Source organism: Mus caroli, unplaced genomic scaffold (genome assembly GCF_978045245.1).
Source record: "Mus caroli unplaced genomic scaffold, Mus_caroli_1 scaffold_4, whole genome shotgun sequence".
In the NCBI taxonomy this organism is placed as follows: domain Eukaryota; kingdom Metazoa; phylum Chordata; class Mammalia; order Rodentia; family Muridae; genus Mus; species Mus caroli.
In genome coordinates this window covers 59,400,739-59,422,393 of record NW_028227259.1, presented here as the reverse complement: position 1 = coordinate 59,422,393, position 21,655 = coordinate 59,400,739, and the positions used below count along the sequence as shown (strand labels likewise).

At 36.2% G+C, this 21,655-nt stretch overlaps 1 non-coding gene across 1 annotated transcript; it reads right to left on the bottom strand.

The window, feature by feature from the left end:
- Positions 1-18,645: 18,645 nt before the first annotated feature.
- LOC115031218 (small nucleolar RNA SNORA17) lies at positions 18,646-18,775 on the bottom strand. The gene has a single exon (XR_003836835.1). It is a non-coding gene; the product is annotated as a small nucleolar RNA SNORA17 (small nucleolar RNA).
- Positions 18,776-21,655: the final 2,880 nt, after the last annotated feature.

The window sequence follows — 21,655 nt, the reverse complement described above, 5'->3', positions numbered from 1 at the left end:
CACTTTTCAATTGTAATTACCTTTATTTCACAGCCTTGCTTAAAATTTTATATTCTTAAAAGTAGTATATCTATAGAGAATTTCAAAATGCTTAAAGATTTACAAACTTAATTATACAAAATAAGGGAAACATTTGCTTTTACTGTATATATTAATCTGATGTCTACAAAAAGCTGGAGGTTCATATATTACATTTTCTCTGACAGTATCATTTTGGGATTTTTTTAAAACATCTATACCTTCTAGTTTTTATTCATTTAAAATCAATTAATCTCAATGAACATATCTAAAAATAAAAATCATATGTACATGGTTACTATGTATTATTTTGTTGTGTGTATATTTTGTGAGACATTTACATCAGTGTAAGTATCTACTCCAGATCTTTATTATTTATTATGACAATATTTAAAATGCTTTAAAGAAACTGTAAACAGTGACAAACCATTAGTTCCAGTTGTCTACTGTGCAGTGGAACAGAAGAAAAGTTTATTCAATCCATTAAATACACATTAACCAGCCTGTCTGCATCTCTGCGGTGTAAACTCTCTTCAATCTCGTATAACCATCGCATGCATTGTATTTCTGTGAGGTAGCAGTGACTTCCCATAAACAAGATGATGGGCCACTTTTCTTTTTTGCCTTACATGGCAATGGAATATATGAAACTTTATCTTTATTAAAGCAGAATTAAATCTTAGTTCATACATGTGGCATGCTTTATTTATCATTTCTTTGTTGATGGACAGATAGGTGTTTTCATTCCTTGGCTATTATGACTAGGATAGCAGTGAGTCCTAGGAGTAAACATGTATCCTAGGACATGCAGATTCCCTTTACCCCAGAGATATCTAGTAGTAGAATTCTTGATCACATTGTATTATCTTATTCATTACTTTATAGGATCATTGCTATTGTTTTCCACTGAGTACACTGATTTACACCTCCATGACCAACACTCCATTCTTTTTTCTCTTCATACACTCTAGTACTTATATCCTATGGTCTTTTTTGCAAATATCTTGCTTAGGAATGAAGGAAGACCCCATTATAATCTTGATTTGTACTTTCTTAATAATAGCTATACTATATATTGATGTCACAGATATGTGTGCCATATTTTTTATCTTTTTCTTAGACATGAATATTTTTTATTTTCCTTTTAAAATTATATTACACATTTTATTATGTTTTGAAATGTCCCATATATTCTGGATATCAACCCTGGACTATGTGTGTGGTTTCTAAATGTGTTCTGTTGATCTAAGGGTTTTCTCTGGCAATGTTTTGCCTTAACATCTTGTATAAGTTAGATTTTTTTTTCATTTAAAAAAATGTCAGTTCAGATGTGCTCTCACTGTAGAAATGAGGAAAAGATGGGGTTCTATTAGGAGGGAGAATGGAGATAGGAACAAAAGAAAGAGCAGGATAAGTTAACACTAAGCATGTCTAAAAAAAGTCATAAGAAATCATGGTATCAACTATCTAACTTAAAAATATATCATACTCATAAGTTTGTGTATAAACATACATACAATTTAAATAAAAATTTCTCATCTGTAAAGACAACAGGCCCTCTGAAAACCAAAGCCAGTCTAGCAACACCCAAAGCAACAGGTATGAGAAAACTGAGTAGTAGATCATGGTTGTCATTGAGATATCTAAACTATTCAGGGTATTGGTATTCTCCTTGGATCCTAACTCCCATCAAGGTGAAAGGCAAGTCACTATGGCTGAAACACTAAGCACTTTACACACAGGTTAAGAGGGCTCTCAGCTGGAAATAACCTGAATCCTTCCTCCTTAAGGACTAGCTTTCATGGTACCAGAAGGTATGATGCATGCCTATAAGGGAGGAAAGCAACCAAAAGCCATACCTAGCTATGATATCTGTGAAACACAACACAGTAACTGCAAGGATGCAGTAGTGTCATGCACATGTGATCAGAGAAATGCAAATCAAAGCAACTTATAGATTTCACTTTGCACCAATCAGAATTGCTAAAATCAAAACCACAAATGACAACACATGTTGGAGAGGATGTGGGGAAAGAGGAACACTCCTCCATTGCTGGTGGGATTGCAAACTGGTACAATTACTCTAAAAAATCAAACTGGAGGGTCCTCAGAAAATTGGAAACCCAGCTGGACACCCAGCTATACCACTCTCAGGAATATGCAACCCAAAAGATACCCCATCATGCCACAGGGGCATGTGTTAAACTATGTTCATAGCAGCCTTATTTGTGATAGCCAGAAGCTGGAAACAACCTAGATATCCCATGACAGAAGAATGGATAAAGAAAATGTGGTTCATTTACACAATGGAATTCTACTCAACTATTAAGGACGAGGACATCCTGAGTTTTGTAGGCAAATGGATAGAACTAGAAAATATCATCCTGAGTGAGGTAACTCAGACCCAAAAATACATGCATGGTATGCACTCACTAATAAGTGGATATTAGTAAAAAAAAAAAAAGTACAAAATACTCAAGGTACAGTCCATAGAACACAAAAAGATCAACAAGCTGAAAGGCCCAAGTGAAGACAGCTCAGTCCCACTTGGGAGGAAGAAGAAAGCAATCAAAGTAATGGAAGGAGAGTGGGTCCTGGGAGGGAGAGTGGATAGAGAGAAGGAGGGAGTGGATGGAAGGGAGGAACTTGATCTGGTATTGGTATAGGGTGATGTAAAAAAACTGAGTCTATGAGGACCAGCAGAAAAAAATGGAAACAGGCAACCTTGGGAGATAGGAGGTTGGGGGGACCTTCCAGAATACACTGGAGAGATCTGGGAGGTGAGAGACTCTTAGAGACCTTAGATGAAATGCTCCACAGTAGGAAGAGGGAACTTATAGAACCCACTTCCAGAAGGAAGACAGGGAATGAAGTGAGGGATGGGGTTGCCATTCCACCATCTCTGACCCATAGTTGTTCCTGTCTGAAAGAATTTCAGGGATGGAAATGGAGAGGAGCCTGAAGAAAGAAATGTTCAGCAACAGGCTCAAAGTGGGTCCAGCTCAAGGGGAGGTCCTAAGGCCTGACACTATGACTGAGGCCATGGAACACTCACCAAAAGGGACCTAGCATGACTGCATTCTGAAAGACCCAGCAAGCAGTTGAAAGAGTCAGATGAAGATATTTGCACCCAACCAATGGACAGAAGCAGCTTACCCCTGCTGTTGAATTATGGAAGGCTGAAAGAAGCTGAGGAGAAGGGAGACCCTTAGAAATACCAGCAGACTCAATTAATCTGGACCTCCGAGATCTTGCAAACACTGGACCACCAAACAGGCAGCATTTACCACCTGATATGAGCCCCCCCCCCAACACACACACATACATACATTAGAGGACTGCCAGGTCTGTGTTCATTCAGAGATGATGCACCTAATCCTCAAGAGACTAGAGGTCCCAAGGAATTTGGAGGTCAGGTGGGGTGGGGGTGGGGGCATCCACGTGGAGACAGGCATTTGGGGAGGAGGTATAGAATGTGGAACAGTCAGAGAGTGGATGAGGGGTAAGGGGATAAAATATAGAGTGTAAAGAAATCAAATAGTTAAGTATTTAATTTAAAAAAAAGACCGTGTCTACTAGGCTATACCCATATATTCTAACATTAGTGTATAAACAAGATTTAACAACAACAAAAAAATCTGACATCATTGGACTAATAGGACTAGGAAATACCAAGAGGCCTTGTCCATGCAGTACTATAAGATACTGAGGAATGTTAAGTTAATAGACGTCTCAAGGAAGAGCACTACAATTGGTTATACACCAAATGCCTAGCCGTGAATACCTAATACAAATAACACTATACACATTGAATATGTTTGATATAGAAACACATATGTATATACATAAAGACATATATCAAAGATTAATTTAAAAAATACCATGAGTTTCAAAGAAAGAAAAGGGAAGTACATGGGAGGGTTTGGAGGAAGAAATAGGGAAAGGAAGTGATAATCATTATCTGGTTTTTTAAAAATACAAGAGGTTATAAAGAATAGAACACATTTGAAGTTATTTGCATATCTGGATTTACCTTTCAGCAATTTCATTTTAAAAATAATTCTAGGTGATTAATTTTGAAAACAGCATTCAAAGCTTTCTATGACCATGTTGAGTATCAGAAGGTAAAGGAAAATATATTAAAGTAAAAATGAGTAGGTCTTCCCGATACCCTCTTATCTGATAGGATAGATTTATATAATTCATCATCACAAAAGAATCTGTTTTCCCTGCAACTTACCAAGAATGCTCCTGAATTGATCCTTCTTAAATGTAGAGTCTTGTATCATTTAGAGCTTTAAATACATTCCATTTTTTTTCTATTTGTAATTTTCAGGTGCCTTCTCACTCCCTCCCTTTCTGGCATTATTGAAATAGACTTTTCATGACCCAGACAGTCAAGGCTAGTAAGATCTTTTCCTTGCTTCCCTCTTGGAGAGTTCTTTTAAATGTTCACAGACAATAGACTGTCTGAGAGTACATTTTTATTTCTTTTCTAGGACAGTTACTGTTCCCAATATTATTAGTACTAGTAGCTTACTTTGAAGTATTTTATGCTAACAGTTGGATTATTTTTTTTAATTAAAGGAAAATTACAGACATTCTGTGGATTTGCTCATTACCTTAATACAATTCAGTCAAAAAATTATGGATCATTACAATCCAAAGTGATATGTTTTTTCAATGTAATTATTTATAAACTCAAAAGCATTCTAATTGGGACAATTCTATTATTTGACAGAATCATGTTTATTGGACTGATCAGTCCCACATTACCTGAAAAAAATTTGCAACTTCCAATCCTAACATTTTTGGAACACAAATTGAACTTGATTACATAGAAACAACAAACAATAATAGATGGAAACAAGCAGCCAAATTTTGTGTCCAATTTTGTCCTTAGTAATATCAAAGGTTAAAGGAGATGTCATGATAAGCTTTCTGACTTTTGTTGTCAACTTTAACATTGGTTTCTTCTATACAATTTATACATTTTTCTCTAAAATGCTTGCTTATTCATTTTAGTTTTAAAAGAAGATAAATAAGAGTCTATGTAGGGAGATGCGGAGTAATGCTAATCCTACCTTGACATTTAGCCTTTTTGAGATAACAATAATCTTTTAATATTTAGTTATTATATTTTGGGGCCACTGGTCTCATTTGCCTCTTTTAACCATTTAACCATTCTTAATTATAAAAATTTAAAATAAGAACATTTTATCCTGATTACTGTGAATGTGTGTATTCATCAATAAATAAGATATCTGTGACTGATTTGAAAAAATTTCGTCAGATATTAGAAAATGAGAAAATGAAAAACCAGGTTTGCTTTATTAGTGAAAATTAGATATATGGATGTAATAAGCCATGTACTATATATGTGTATATATATATATATATATATATATATATATATATCCTCAGATAAACTAGTGTCATAGACAGTTTTGAACAAATCAATTAAGGCATAGAACTGTTTGTGTAAGAATAATTTATTAGGTAGAATATATGGTCATTCTTTTGAATAGCAGGGTAATTTGTAATAATTAGAGAAATGAATAGTTGAAAAGTGAATCACATCCTAACACAGAAACACAGATAGTAATAATTCTGTTAAATAGCAGAATAGAAGTTTTTGACTATGAGTTATATATTTAAAACACATTTTCTTTTTTTTTTCCTCTTATTTTCTTTCTTTTCTTGAACTCATTCTGTAGACAAGGCTGGCCTCAAACTCAGAAATCTGCCTGCCTCTGCCTCCCAAGTGCTGGGATTAAAGGCCTGTGCCACCACTGCCCAGTAAACATTTTCTTATTATGTGAATATTTATGGATAGAGTAATGAGATCAATAACGGTCTTTTTGTTCCTTCATATTAAATTTTTGTACAAAAAAATTGAACAATACTAACAAAAACATCAATAAATTGGTATAAGGTGGAATCTCAAGGTCATTTTCATTTCCATTTCCATGATGACTAAGAAGGTTGAACATTTCTTTAAATTCTTCTCAGCCATTTGCGATACCTCTGGTGAGAATTCTGTGTTTATCTCTGCATCTCATGTTTTAATTAGTTTATCTGGTTTTGGTGATTTTAACTCCTTGACTTCATCATCTATTTTGAAAAATAGACCACTATTGGGTATAGGGTCACAGAAGTCCTTTTTCCAATCTGTAAGCTACTGTTTTGTCTTATTAATAGTGTCCTTTGCCTTACAGAAACTTTTCAGTTGCAGGTCACACTTATCTATTGTTGATTTTAGAGCCTGAGCCATTGATGTTCTGTTCAGGAAATTTTCCCATGTGCCAAGGTGTTCATCGATATTTCCCACACTCTCTGCTACTAGATTCAATGTTTTTGGTTTTATATTGAGGTCCTTGATTCAACAAAATAGCTAAGATCAAAAACTCAAGTGACAGCCAGTGCTAGCAATAATGTGGATAAACAGGAACACTACTGCATTGTTTGTATGACTGCAATCTGGTACAACCAGTCTGGAAAGTAATCTGCCAGTTACTCAGAAAATTGGATATATTTTCTTCATTTACATTTCAAATGCTATCCTAAAAGTCCCCTATACCCTCTCCCTTCCCTGTGCCCCTACCCACCCACTCCCACTTCTTGGCTGAGGCATTCCCCTATAATGGGGCATATAAAATTTGATGGCCAACTAGCCCATCTTCTGCTACATATGCAGCTAGAGATGTGAGCTATGGGGGTACTGGTTAGTTCATATTGTTATTCCACTTATAGGGTTGCAGACCTCTTCAGCTCCTTGGGTACTTTCTCTACCTCCTCCATTGGGAACCCTGTGTTCCATCCTATAGATGACTGTGAGCATCCACTTCTGTATTTGCCAGGTACTGGCATAGAAAAAAAAATAATAATGCAAAAATGTAATCAAATATCTTAACATCTTTTCTTTAAAAGTACTTTAGGGGTAGGCTGTCTGCCTACACAGAACTGGATGCACTGGAATGGAAACAACTACCTAGAAATTCAATTCAAGTTTAAATCCAATCATTTTCACCTGAAATATCCTAATAATTAAGGCAACAGTACATTTTGGACTTTATTGGAGAGTATAAATAAGTCGTTTGCCTTATGCCTTTGTTTTTAAATATAATCACATATAAACTTAAAAAAAAAGAAGAAAAATGGAAATAGTTCTACCTGAAGACCTACCTGTACTGCTCCTGGGCATATATTCAAAATATGTTCCACTATATCAAAAAGACACACATTCTACTATCTTCATAGCAGCCTTATTTATATTAGCCAGAAACTTGAAGCAATACAGATATACAGAATAGGTTGTAATTTCTTTTTTGGGGGGGTGGAGATAGGGGTTCAAGATCAGATTTCTTTGTATAGCCCTGGCTGTCCTGGAACTCACTCTAGACCAGGCTGGCCTTGAACTCAGAAATACTGCTGCATCTGCCTCCCAAGTGCTGGGATTAAAGGCATGTGCTAACACTGCCAAGAAAGCTTGTAATTAATGGATAAAGAAAAGATGTTTCATTTACACAATGGAATTATATTCAGCTATTAAAAATAGGTTATCATGAATTTTGCAGGAAAATGATGGAACTAAAAAGCAATATCCCAAGTAAAGTAATCCAGATCCCAAAGGATATACATGGTATTTAATCACTGATAAGTGGATATTAGTCTAAAAGTACAGAATATCTATGATACCACATAGACTCTAAGAAGGTAAGCAAGAACGAAGGCTTAAGAGAGGATGCTTCAATTCCCATTCGAAGAGAAAATAAAATAACCATGAGAGGCAGTAGGAGAGAGGAACCTGGGTGAGGGAGAAGAGTGGGAAAGGAGATGCGAATAAGGTATGGGGGAGACAGGAGAGAATTCCAGAGGGCTGGGAATAGAAATATTCAGCTACCAGGAATTTGGAGTTGGGGGAACCTCTAGAAAGTCCCAAAGACCTGGGATGGGATAGGCTCTCAGGACGCAATTTGGATGACCTTAGCCAAAATGCCCAACAGTAGGGATATGCAACTTGAAGAGAACCACTTCTAGTAGTTGCATAGGGCCCCCAGTGGAGGATGGGAACATCAACCCACCTTAAAATTTTTTGATCCTCATATGAGACAGCTATATCAGGGTCCCTTCAGCAAATTCTTGCTGGCATATGCAATAGTGTCTGGGTTTGGTGGCTGATTATGGGTTGGATCCCCAGGTGGGGCAGTCTCTGGATAGTCCATCCTTCCATCTTAGCTCCAAAATAGTGTCTCTGTAACTCCTTTCATGCCAATGCCTGGAAAATACAGAAGTGGATGCTCACAGTCATCTATAGGATGGAACACAGGGCTCCCAATGGAGGCTTTAGAGAAAGTACCTAAGGACCTGAAGGGGTCTGCAATCTTATAGGTGGAACAATATGAACTAACCAGTACTCACAGAGCTCGTGTCTCTAGCTGCATATGTAGCAGAAGATGGCCTAGTTGGCCATCATTATGAAGAGAGGCGCCTAGGTCTTGTAAACTATATATGCCCCAGTACAGGGGAACACCAATGCCAGGAAGTGGGAGTGGGTAGGTAGGGGAGCAGGGCGGGGGGAGGGTATAGGGAACTTTCGGGATAGCATTTGAAATGTAAATAAAGAAAATATCTAATAATACATTTTTTGATCCAAAATAGTTCCTGTCTAAAAGGAGTGCAGGGATAAAAATGGAGCAGAGACTGACGGAATGACAACCAGTGACTGGCCCAAGTTGGAGTATATCCCATGGACCAGTACCAAAGCCTGACACCATGAGTAAAGCTATGTTGTGTTTGCAGACAGGACCCTAATATGACTGTCCTCTGGGATTATCAACTTGAAGCTGATTGAAACAGATGCAGATACAGCAAAGCATTGGATTATGGAAGAGCAAGGGGAAGGATTAAAGGAACTAGAGGGGATGTTAACTCCATAGGGAAAACCAACCATGTCGGCTAACCTGGACACATGAGAGCTCTCAGAGACTAAGCCACCAACAGTAGAGTATACATTCACTGGTCCAATGACACCCCCTACTTCTGCATATATGTAGTAGAGGACTACTATATTTGGACTCAGTGGGAAAGAATGCACCTCATTCTGTAGAGACTTGATGCCCTAGGGAAAGGGATGCCTTTCAGGGGTGAATGCTCTCTCAGAGGAGAAAGGGAGTTTGGGGAGAACTCTGAGAGTGGTGAACAGGAGGGGAGCAACTTTTGGGATGTAAATAAATAAAGTAATTAGTTAATGAAAAACTATAAAATTTAGCAATCTTAGTAGTATAAGATAATTACCTAGATATAGAATATTTAACTTTTGTTATTCACTGTTGTTTGTTTGTTAAAAATATGACGTTAAATAATTCTTAAATAATAACACTTTAAAGGCACCCTTAGTACTAGCTGAAAGGCAGTGAAGGCAATACAAAACCTGGTAACCTTTTCCTCTCATTTTAATTTTGAGTTTCTCTTACTTTACAGCAAAGTGTATCCGATGAGATCTTTGGATTATTCACTTCCCAGAAAGTTGGAGTGGAAAAGGACTATCAAAGTTTGCAGTGTTCACTAGCTAAAGTCAATTTCCTTGATGGCTCTGGAGTTCATTTATGGGAAGGTAAAGACACTCTGACAATCATGTTTGTATTGAACTGAATGAAATTTCCCTCTGTGGATGAAACTATCATTTAGTGAAGTCAGGATGCTTAGCGTACACCTACTCTCATTTATACTGTTTATCTGAGGCATTAAATAGACATGTATTTATTGATTATTTTTCCTCCCAAGATCAGTTTTAATTTTAGATATTCAGGATTCATAGACAATAGAGGGTACTTGATGATTTTGAAATGCACAGCATTTTCCTTTTCTCCTCTGTTATTCTGAGCATTCATGGATCACAAGCCTCTGAAACAGAATGTTTATCAGAACGATCAGAAGTCAATGCAAAAGTCATTATGATTTGAGATGTATTCTGGGAAGACCTAGCTTGGTATGGACATAACGTTAGGTGAAGAATAAATTTACTTAATGGCTCGTTTTTATGACTAAATCTTTTTATCTGATTTAACAAATTTCTCATTGTAAGAAGGGATGATTTATCAACACAAATAATAGTGTCAAATACCACCAAACACAACAATCTCACAACTTCAAAAAGTGTATAATTATCACCAAAGACATAATAAGTAAAATATTAGTCTGAGTACTTTTTTTGAGATTTTGTATTTTGTAATTTAGTCAGTTGAAGAGAACTTGGGGAATAAAGAATACATTATGACAAGATAATAAAATCATCCATATATGAACCCAAATGCAAATAAAAGTGCATATCACTTAGAAGCAATAAATATTCCTCAAAGCACTGCCTTTAGTTTGTAAATCAACAATGAGAATTTAACTTATTATAAATAAATAAAGGGCCATTGGTCCTCACGAGTATAATAAAATTGAGTTTCTCGTTATATATTTATAGACATACTTGAACATTACCTTTTAATTATGACTCTGAATGCTTTGAAATAATTCATTCTTTTGGGAGTAATGGTGTATAAATATCACCTGTCTGTCGGGGACATTCTGGTTTCAAGTAACCATAAAAAAAATATGAGGAAATCTTATTTTTCATTTACTCTTTCATTGACAAAACATAGCCAACATGTAGTATGTAGACTTCCTCTCATGTCTTTGTCCACATCAATAAATATGACAATATCTACAATAGATTAAAAGAAACAAGGTACACATACATTGTTTACTGATGTCTAATGTTTATGCTAATAGGTATACTAAAAAATAAAGGATGACCATATTGATTTCGTTTAGACAACAGCTTCATAAATCAAACTGAGTTTTAAAAATGATTAATAAACCCACATGATTTAAAACTAAAATCAGAAAAATATTTTCCTAAGGAATTAGATCTACTTATATTCTGGTTCTTGAACAATGAGAGACAATCCTTCCAATAAAAATAATTTTAAAAAGGGAATAGGAATGTCTTATTTTCTTCAGAGTGTATTTACATTAGAAGGAAGCAAGAAGAAAATGTGAATGCAAGCATATTGTTCAACATTACCAAGTGTGTGTGTGTGTGTGTGTGTGTAACCAAGTAATATATATATATATATATATATATATATATATATATATATATATACATACACACATACACACACACACACACACACACACACACACACACACACACATATATATATATATATATATATATATATATATATATATATATATATCTTCATGCATTTCATATTTTTAAATATTATAAATTCTGGGAAATTCATGTCGTTCTCAGTAATCGCCTAACATTTTTCTTTATGATGAAGAATGAGGAAACATTTTATTTTGGCTTCATGTAATGAGTGTTCCACAGGATATTTGGTGCATCAGGGGAATGATAACAGGCAGTAGTTCTTTTTAACTAAAGTAAACCACATGTCCAATTTTTAAAAATAAATTTTAAAACTCAGCATGTTTTAACCAAACTTTCAGTTGTCAAAATCTATATTCATTTTTCAAAGAGCATGATTCTACTTTTTCAACTTTTTGAGAATATTTCCTTTTGAATGATAAATTCTCACAATTCTCACAGAGTAAATTATTTAGTGATGCTATTCCTTTTTATCAACAACAAAAAATAATTTCAAGCAAAATATTTTATAGTGTATTATATTTGTATAAAAATGTAAAATTATCTGATAACTTTGCGGGGGGCAGTAAATCATCCATTTTGGTACTGACTGTGTTACTGTGACTAAGGATTTGCTAGTTTCATGAGGAATTATGCTACCATTTAAAACTCATTCTTCATTTTGATAAATCAAGTGGATTCTAGTATTCCTTATAAAATAAGCTTGTTTCTAAGTATAATCCAATAGTGTTATGAAAACTATTCTGTAATCAATTGACCAAAATGTGACTCCTTAAAACAGCATGTCTTTATTGACTGATTTTCATGTATAAAGGCCTAACAGTAGCTCTTATCTGCATCATTTTAGGGTTTTAAATGCTGATATTATTTTGTTATCAGATAGGATTATAATATATGATTAGTGGTCCTTTCCTAATTCATTCACCCTCTGCATAATGCAGTTCTGTGATATTGCTAACATTCATGATTTATCACTTACTGTTAGAATAGCAACCTTCTTAAATTCTATGGATTGCTGTGAACTTCTACCCAAAATAGCTGCTGTGAAATTAAAGATGAGCTATTCATAACCAGAGAACCTTTCTTCAAAATGCTAAACTTGATACTTATGCATAATCAGCCAGGTCTTAATCCAATGATCTTTTCTACTTAATTTAACTTAATCGAGGGAATAATATTTTATCATCTTCACAGGTCCCACCCAGGAGCTGAGAAATGTGTAATGCATACTTATTGTAAAAAATCATAATATCATTTGGTGTACCACACCCTGAAGTGTTTTATAATTAGCACTGTATTTCTACACCACTTATATTCTGAAATGTATTGCCTAATGCTGATTAATTATTACAAAATTTAAAAAACCCAGTTTCTGAAGGTCAGGGTGGGATATTTAAGTGACTCTTCAAGGTAGCAAAGTTATTTTGAAAATAAAGCCAAAGAAGACAGATATCCCTAAATTACAGGAATTGTTTGTGGTAAAAAGATTTAATCAATTATCATTATCATTTCAGTGTTCTATGTATCTAGGATACATAGAGTATCAGAATTATAGACCTCAACTGCAATTATAATAACTATTATTTATTATTGTGAAGCAAGCAAGCAAACAAACAACCCCACATCAGTGTCTCAGGTCATGTTTATGAATTGAATGTTTCAAACTTACTGACTAGGTTATATTAACCTGCATTTCTAATTTATATAATGCTCTCAAATCTATCTATAGTATATTTTCTTGGACCACAATTATCATTGCGATTTGAGATGATACTATTGTTGTGAGTCTCAGACTATACCTAGTCGATTTAATAGTGATTTCCCTGTTAGCAGGCTGTTAAGCAATTGCTTTCCTAATACTTAAACCAGTCTCTTACTATTCAAATGATACACAAGGTCTTGGGACTGGAGAGATGTTTCAGCATTAAAGAAGTGCTTCTACTCTTATGAAGTACCTGAGCCAGGTATCCTGAAATCCCATGTAGAACTTGAAAAGTAATTGTAATTTCAACACTCGGGGCAGCTGATGTCTTTTGGCCACTAAGAACATATGCACACTCATGTTCACAGCCCCACCACCAACACAAATTTAAAAACAAAATTGATATGAAAGTCTCCTTCAAAGTAAATAAAAGAGAAATTTTAAATGAATGAATGATGCTTTTAGTATTCACAAATGGATAAGGCACTTGTGAAGAATACACTAATTAGTTAAGGCAAATACTGGCCATTAGGATTGGCCACATATCTCTGATGTCAACCAGTTGAAATTAACAAAAACTTCAAAAGATAGAGATTAGGCTTCCTTTGAAGCTTTCACCTCTACAGGAGAAAAATGTCTTAGAAAGTCTTTGCCAAAATTAAATTAAAATTAAATGTTGAAAAAAAAAATCAAAATCTGACAAAGATTTCTAGGTTCCTTCGCAACTAACTGACTGCATTTGCAAACACTCAAAGCTATAATTTTATCTTTTCTCTTCTATTCTGATAATTAGAAAACATGTAATCACATACATAAGCAACCACTGAAAAGGAAAAAAATATTGCATTATCTGATATATATGCTTTTATAATCAGATCGTTCTGACATATCCATTTTATATATCCTTCCAGTTTTGGAATATATTCTTAGCATAAGTTCCAAAATTATTCATTGAAAAGTCAAAAGCTATATGTTATATTATTCACTGTTGTTTTGCATTTTTATAAAGTCTGGAAAATGTGTATTAATAACAGTTATATATAAATCTATATTGGGCTCTGCAATCATTACATGTTTGGGAAGGTATCTAACTTCTAATTGTAATCATAATAAAAATACTTTAAAATATGTATAATAAGTCAGGTGTGGTGGCACACACCTTTAATCCCAGCACTCTGGAGGCAGAGGCAGGTGGATTTCTGAGTTTGAGGCCAGCCTGGTCTACAAAGTGAGTTCCAGGACAGCCAGGACTATACAGCGAAACCCTGTCTCGAGAAAAACAAGAAAAAAAGATTTTAATAGCTGTAACTACCCCACAACAAGTAGGAAAACCACTATTAATTTACTTAATTGGTTTTGGAATAAGAGCACATGATAAATTCTGGATAATGAATTGTTAAAATTCTCAACATCACTCTAAAGGATTAGTTTGTCCAAAACCAAATTACAGATGCCTTATCCTTTTGAGTTTTCTACCCAGAATGTAGACAGTATGTCCAAAAAACCCTGAAATGGTAGCATTAAGAAATGTGTTTTACTACTGGAAAAATATCTCAATGAACTTATAAAGGACATGAAAACTGATGGCCAAAATTTGAAATAGTTTCATGTGAAAGGTAGAATAGAATTTGTGGTTTAACAGGGGCTTTAAAAATAGTGACAAAAAGCTAAAGGCATAACTTAGGATACCCAAGATATAAGATACAATTTGCTAAAAGCACGAAACTCAAGAAGAACGAAGACCAAAGTGTGGACACTTTGCCCCTTCTTAGAATTGGGAACAAAACACCCATGGAAGGAGTTACAGAGACAAAGTATGGAGCTATGAAGAAAGGATGGACCATCTAGAGACTGCCATATCTGGGGATCCACCCCATAATCAGCTTCCAAATGCTGACACCATTGCATACACTAGCAAGATTTTGCTGATAGGACCCAGATATAGCTGTCTCTTGTGAGACTATGCCGGGGCCTAGCAAACACAGAAGTGGATGCTCACAGTCAGCTATTGGATGGATCACAGGGTCCCCAATGGAGGAGCTAGAGAAAGTATCTAAGGAACTAAAGGGATCTGCAACCCTATAGGTGGAACAACATTATGAACTAACCAGTATCCCGGAGCTCTTGACTCTAGCTGCATATGTATCAAAAGATGGCCTAGTCGGCCATCACTGGAAAGAGAGGCCCATTGGACTTGCAAATTTTATATGCCCCAGTATAGGGGAACGCCAGGGCCAAAAATTGGGAGTGGGTGGGTAGGGGAGTGGGGGGCAGGGTATGGGGGACTTTTGGAATAGCATTGGAAATGTAAATGAGGGAAATACATAATAAAAAATATTTAAAAAGAAATTGGCTATTATTTCAATATAGTCAGCATAGACCTTTGCCATCTTGAAACAAATGCATATATCTATGTCTAAAAGTGTGACCGTGTCTTATGCTTGAGGGTACCACTAAAGAAGCTAAAACATCACATCCTTCTTAGTCCAATTTACTGTATCAGGTGATAAGCTTTGTGAATACTGACATCTGAGGCTGTTAAGGAGACACAATGGCCAATTTCTATAGCCTGCTCTTTTGTAATATTAAATCTCTCTTGGTGTACTTGAAGAATTATTAGGACATAGGGACTAGGTGTGTGAAATATGACTGTAGAACAAATTAAAGAAAGTTAAGCAAGATAAGGAAGAGTCTATTTCTACTTCATGATAAGCAACCATTGAAATTTTGAGTAGCAATAAGTGAAATATGTGGGTTTCTAAGATAAGTAATGGAGCAAGGAACAGGACAGATGATGCTCTTGTAACTACTGATATCATCTCCAGGAAATAAACTGGCAACATGAAGAATAGCTATTTCATTGCTTGGGTAAAAGAAGCAAAACAGGAGTTTCCATGGCAAAAAGAAAAATGATATTCAGATATGAAATATAAAGTGAAAGAGAGCACAGTACAATTCGGAGGGTGCCTTCCTGAGTGGGCATAGATTGTTTCAAAGGCAGAGTGTGTACAACTGAGGAAAGTTGGGTCCACAGTTTAGGATATGGAGAATTTAAAGAGCAGGAGAGAAAGATGAAAGAGAGAAGGGGCAGGAGGCGAGGTGGGGCATGGAGCAGTGTGATAAAATTCCATTGTGTTAGCTGTGTAGAAGAGAGCAGGGGGAAGAGATGGGATGAGAAGGATTGGTAGCAAAATCAGAAATCCACTCATCACTGAGTAAGATCTGTCATGACTCAGATAGGAACCTTAGTGTTGTGCTAGAGTTAAAATACCCTCCCTTTGTGATTTCTCTGGCAATCTAGGATAACTCTCATTTCTCTATAAGACCCGACCTGCAGAATATTTTGAACTAGAGGTAAAACAGTGATTCAGAACTGCTCTATGTTGCATGTAGTGAGACTCTGGTCTGAACCAGAGACTCTAGTGAGAGTCTTGTCAGAAGACATAAGAGTAATAGAAAGTACTTAGGTATGAGAAGGTCAGAGGCACAGAAAGAGGTAACTTGCTATACTTTATCCAATAAAAAAAGACTGACCAATATGGTACATAACATTATCCATTACCTTCCCCACAGACTACATTCTTTGATTATGGAACAAAAAAATGTTCATGCACAGAGGAAGCACAACACCACAAAGGTTCTCAAATCAACGGATGATGCCATCCTGAGTAACCAGTGAAGGAAAAATCAACATGTTCTGGAGTTTGTGCGTCTGTCTGTGCTCAGGCAAGTGACAGTGTAAAGACAGTCCTGTGCCTATGCATGTGACCTCATAGAAAAGACATTGTATCTGCATCTATGTGAGTGACTAGATAAAGACAGATTACAGGCCAACCTAGTGCTAATACAGAGAAAATATGGAACCTAGAAACCAGAAAACTGGCCTCACAGAGCTGCATGTATTTGTGTTTTTGTCAGAATGAATCCTCAGTATCTGTGCTCAGTGGATAATCTCACAGACATCAATACACACCTGCACAGCAACACTGCATCAGAGACTGAGGATAGGAGGGTGAAAAAGAGAGTCAGGGAAAGGGAGAGGGAGAGGAAGAGAAAGAAAATATTTTCATCTAAGCCAAGGCAAGTGATTTGTACCCCTTGAACTCACATGAGTATCTGACTGGCAGATTCTGCATGTCTACCCTTTCCTTATTTAACTTCTAAACTTGATTTTGACATGGTTTTTAAAATTTGTGTGTGTGTGTGTGTGTGTTGAGAGAGAGAGAGAGAGAGAATATATCACATCATGCTTTCTTTTTCCCCTTAATAAATAAAAAAAAAGTAAAAGAAAAAGAAAACAGACATAACTGTTCATATCAGGAAATGGGTTGCCTTAACTGGGAAATTTCCCTGGCTCAAGATCCCAACCATCGAGGCTCTTACATTGTCTGCTATACTATCTATACTGGACCTCACTGGAACTCCTCTTGGAAATCTTGTTGTTTGCCTGTGTCTTGGAGATCCTTGGTTTTGGATTTGTAGGACAGGCCACTTCAAGCATTCCAGAAGATCATCGATGGAGTAGATGCTGGGGTGGGAAAACTCAAAGGCCTTCATCTTGGCCTAAGAGGTATCTAAGCTGGTCAACTTGCCAACTCTCCTATATCCACACCTCCTGGTGAGCTCTTCTGCCCTGCCCAGCTGGCCCACAAATGCCATGACCAGCAAGGATCAGAGCAAGCTCTCCCTCTCTCATATTCTTTAGGCTGGCTCATCAGTGCCCATAACAACTGTCCAGCTCTACGTGTTTTCGAGTAGAGGTAGTGGGCTTTCTCATCTGAGTCCTGCTTCAAGTGAGGAGCAGGAACAGCTGTTGTGGTCTCATGACCCCAGAGCCTGCTCTCCTCTGTCCAGTTGTAGGTGGTAAGGCGCTAAGGTCGGAGAGGGCCTCTCTCTCTTGCCCATGTCATTACACTGCAGGCAAGTTGCAGGTTAGCACACTCACACTCATACACTTGACCAGCTGTCACCCAACCCTGCAACAGCCAATACTAGGGCTAGCTCTACTGAGCTGCTTGGCCCACTTTCCTGGGTACTGCATTAGGCGGGGTCAGTGCTCCTGCTCTCATGCCCCCAGAGGTGGGACTTCTTTTGCACAGCCCTTAGACTTCAACATGCCCCTGGGCAGCATCCCTGACCTTTGGTGGCAAGAAACCCCTGCTGCTGCAGGGCCACAGACTGAGACATGGCCCCTTGTGACAGCACAGGCCTGGACCCCAATATGGTCCTAGGTGGCTTCACCAGCTACTCACATCACGCTATTCCTCGCTACACTTGAGTATCCAGTTCTGCCTTTCATTATTGTTTTCACATGGTTCTGTTTCTCCTTCTCTTCCATTTCACCTCTACACATTTGTTCCTCTTAGTGGCACCTGGAATCTCTCTGAATGTCTAGGGTTGTATCAGTCCTGGTCTCAGGAGTGCTATGCCTCATCTATGCATCATTGCACCCAGGTAGGAGTCACCTCAGACATGGTCTCTTCACCCAGGTATGAACAGGGTAGGAATGCTGTTGATCTCAGGCTAGCTCCCTCTCCTGCCCCTAGGGCACTGGACTGGGGGTTGTCTTGGGCTCCCTTCATTCATGTCCTGTCTGTGTGACCCTATGTAGCAATTTTCTGTATCAGGTTTACTTCTGGTATGCCAAGAGGCCCTAGGAGGTGACTGTCTCATCTCCGACTCCTCTAAACCCTGAGAGTTCATCCAGACCTGCGCAGCCATGGACTGGTCATCTCAAGCTCACTTTTTGGTGGGGAACATTAGGCTACTAATCATGCAAACGTTCATAGATGCAATGCTGAGAATAGACATAACCTCTCTGCTCTATGCCACCTATTGATGGTCATGGGACACAGCAGCCACACAGCGAGACTCCTAAGGACAGAAGAAAGAACCTTTTTGAATTGATTATTTTTCGCTTTTAATCACAGGCCAGTGATGGTTACTTGACAAAATCTAGGATAACTTGAAGATAAGACTCTGGAAAATCAAAGAGTTAATTATAAGAATATTCAATGAAATAAATTCAAATTGAATTAATACAAATAAAAAAATAGCAAATGAAATAAATCAGTAAAAACAACAAACAAAAGTGGATTCCAGAAAGAAAACAAACAAACAAACAAACAAACAAACAAACAAAAAAACCCTGAGAATTCAAAAAAAAATCAAATTGCAATTTTTATATAGATGGACAAGAAAATGAAACAAAGAGCTCAGTGGAAAGCTTATACAATGGATTAGTTCAACTAAAAGGCAGAGTATGAGGTCTTAAAGACTAGTGAGCTTAATTAGAATATTCAGAGAACAAAGAAAAGAACAGAACACCTAAAACTTTTCACAGAAGCACTGAGGCACATAAAAAGTTAGGCCCATCAGTATAACAGATTTCTCAGTAGAAACTCATCAAAGCCAAAGAGGTCACTGAGTGAAGTATTTTAAGCTTTTAAAGGTGAGAACTAACACCACGGTTTAATAAGATCACTATATTTCTAGATCATCAAGGCCATCATTAATAATTGAAGGAAAAAGGAAAAGCTTTTCAAATGAATATAAATTAAAGATTCTGTGATTACCAATTGAAAATTACAATACATAATGGAAAGGACTCTAGTAACAAAATAAATAGGTAAAAACGACCGATGTTAGGTTAAAAAAAAAAATGAGACAAACTGTTTAATTAAAATATGTCAAGAGTTTGTTTCATACAGGGTTTTGAAAATCTGTGCATTATTTCTAGACTGTAAATGCTTCTTGTTAAAGTTTTAACATCTATATGAAGCTATTAGCAATTATATCTTTTCTTCTTTGGGGATATAGATTTTATTTTTTTCAGTATTATATTTTAACTACATTATAGGTTTGTTGACACACAGTCATTCATCAAATGAGAAAGGTTATTATTCAAGGCAAGAAGACTTGCTAGGCACAAGATATAAATATAATTAAACTCATATAAAATACTAAGTTTAGGAATAGAGGTTAACTTAAAATATGTAATTCTGGTTTATGTTTATGCAAAGATGAATTATTGATTCTAAACTATGAATTTACAAAATTTAGAAGCCAAACATTCACTAATTCTTGAGATAAGAATAGTCAACAGTCATAATACCTGAATTAGATTGTACATATTGTCTTGTTCAATTACAGAAATTAATAGAAGAACAAAGGATAATTCTTATTTACAATGGAAAATAATAAAATAATATTTGACATTGGTAAGTATATCTACATTTTAATTAGGAATATATGCAGAGGAGATTTTGATATAAATAATATCTTTAGCATTTTCAGACATTTATAATAAATTTTCCTCTGAAAAGAGATTACCATCCTAAATATAGTGCAAAGACAACTAATATAATTTTATTAATTAAATTAAAAATAATATGAACTTCCATTACACATGTATTTGTACTTCTCAATATCTAATTATAACCCCTAAATCTTAATATAAAATGTATAAACAAATAAAACATTTTATATATTTGTAGAATTCCTTATATCCAATTTTTCTCAAAATTCATCATATCAAAGTTCATTATCAACAAACGTGAAATATACTTTTGAGAGAAAACTCCTTAAAACGTTTAAGCATATGGGCCTAGAGAGATGCCCCAATGGCTAAGATCATTGACTACCCTTCCTGAGGACCAAGGTTGAATTCCCAAACCCCACATGCAATTCACAACCGTCTGCAACTCCATTTCCTGGAGTCACAATTATGGACATAAAATAAATTTAAATATTCTTTAGTTAAGAATTATACAAATTTTAACTGAATTTAATTTAAAATTTTAAGTTATACTCTGTTTATGTCACATAGGTTATTTTTTCCAACTTTTAAAACTTATTTATTTTATGCATAAGAATGTTTTGTTCATATATGTGTTTGCAAACAGCACGTGTGTCTAGAGTTCAGAAGAGGGCACCAGATTTCCTCAAACTTGAGTTGTAGATGGTTGTGAGTCACGGTGTGGATGCTGGGAATGCAACTTGGGTTCTCTGCAAGATCAGCAAGTACTCTCAACCACAGATCTATCTCTCCAACACCAATTTTTTTCATTTTTTATTAGATATATTTTTTATTTCATTTTCAAATGCTATCCCGTTTCTTAGTTTCCTCTTTGAAAGTATCCTATACACTTTCCCTGCCTTGCTCCCCAACACACCCATTCCCACTTCCTGGCCCTGGAATTCCCCTGTACTGGGGCATATAATCTTTGCAAGACCAAGGGCCTCTACTCCCATTGATGGCAGACTAGGCCATCCTCTACTACATATACAACTAGAGACACAGCTCTCGGGGTACTGGTTAGTTCATATTGTTGATCCTCCTATAGGGTTGCAGACCCCTTTAGCTTTTTGGGTACTTTCTCTAGCTCCTTCATTAGGGGCCCTTTGTTCCATCCAATAGATGACTGTGAGCATCCACTTCTGTATTTGCCAAGCCCTGGCATAGACTCACAAGAGATAGCCATATCAGGGTCCTGTCAGCAAAAATTTTCTGACATATGAAATAGTGTCTGGCTATTTATGCCATGGATCCCCCTTTGGGGCAGTCTCTGGATGGTCTTTCCTTCTGTCTCAACTCCGAACTTTGTCTCTGTAACTCCTTCCATGGGTATTTTGTTCCTCATTCTAAGAAGGACTGAAGTATCCACAATTTGGTCTTCCAGCTTCTTGAGTTTCATGTGTTTTGCAAGTTGTATCTTGAGTATTCTAAATATCTGGGCTAATATCCACTAATCAGTGAGTGCATA